Below are 1,673 nucleotides of genomic sequence, written 5' to 3'. Positions count from 1 at the left end.
TCGATGCCTATGCTAATGGATCGAGATTCGATGATGCTGAACGGATGGCGAACCTTACCGTTGATGCGAATCTCAAGTGTATTGCCAAGTTTTGTCCCCTAGATTGAAATACGTATAAATTCTCTCATTACGTTGACTGGTGTTAAACTTGTCAGCTCTAGTGCTTTGTTTCTTAATTTTAAGTGGTAGAATTTGTTAACCGCCAAAATCTGAGAAGCTAGGGTATGGATTCAAATTGGTGAGAGATATTCTCATCAAGGAGGCGAGAGTAGTAGGAAATAACCAATTCGAGCTTACATGAATAAAATAATTTTCAGTCTATTTAAAAATTACAAAAAAGGTTCATCATCAAACCGAACCTCTTCTAATTGTCGCTCCGGTTCGTAAAAACCTTTTGTACATTGTCTTCTTGTACATAAATTGGTTCAGCCGGTCTACTCTAGTGACAGATACGATTTGACCAAAAAATGTGAATATATAAGAAAGTCAACATAAAAAAAAATAACATAAACATTAAAAAATATCATAGTCTTCTACTTCTTTAGTGATTTAATAATAAATATCAAAATGGATCTAATTATCTAAGTGGTCTTATAATTTACAATCAAGGGTTTTTTTTTTGGTAGGAATTTACAATCAAGGGTTTAGTATTACTGGGTATACATCTAATTTTTATTTTTTTCATTTATCGTGTAATAATCAATGTATGTGTGTTCTTTTTTTTTAAGGGCATCTCTATCCCTACTCTATTTTTTTTCTCTAAAATGGAGTAAAAGTGATTATGAAGTAAATGATGCTCCAACCCAACCCCATATCTCACTCCATAATGAAGTTTACTCCATAAATGGAGTAATGTATTTTTTTTTTGTTCATCACTCTATTATAGAGTGAGAAATAGAGTAGGATTGGAGCAATTTTACTCCATTTTCACTTTTACTCCATTTTGGAGAAAAAAATGGTGTTTTACGTTGGAGATGCTCTAATGGTTAATCTGTTTTATTAAAAACCAAAATATTAATCTAAATCGCCTAGAAATTTACATAGCTGGCAAGAACATCTCACGTGACGTGGGTACCCCAACAACGACTTAAAACAATCACCGGTAAATATTAAATTGGAGTATCATGTATCCAACATAGTTAATGATTTTCACCCGTTCAAAATGGCAAAGCCATGCCGTTTCGATCAAGAAAATCAACCATGCGAGCCGTTTCATATAGTAGAACCAAACACGCGCATTGTTGAAAACAGAAGATTCTACATTCTACAAACAGGTGTACGAGGATGAGTGACGAGGAACATGATAGTATATAGTAGGGGAAGAAAGAAAAAATCTTAAAATAATTTGTCTTTTGATTGAGAAAGTTAAAACCATAACTATCCCATTGATATGTTATGGGTTGGTATTTTCTCTTCGATCTATCAAAAGAAAGCACGATAAATATCGATAAAAAAACATATCAAATATAAAAAAAACATATCAAGAAATAAACTGCAAAGATAAAAAGAGAAATGGTGAATGTCAAATCTTGTCAATGGTATTGAACACAATGACAAAATCATTTTAACTTTTCTCTCAGATAAAGTAGATGCTAGATATATATATATATAGTGATAGCTAAACCAATAGTTTATTAATATTTTTATTGAGATATTCTACATAATTATATTCT

Source organism: Brassica oleracea, chromosome C3 (genome assembly GCF_000695525.1).
Source record: "Brassica oleracea var. oleracea cultivar TO1000 chromosome C3, BOL, whole genome shotgun sequence".
NCBI lineage: Eukaryota > Viridiplantae > Streptophyta > Magnoliopsida > Brassicales > Brassicaceae > Brassica > Brassica oleracea.
The sequence above is the reverse complement of the archived record's forward strand: the minus strand, read 5'-3'. Positions refer to the sequence as shown.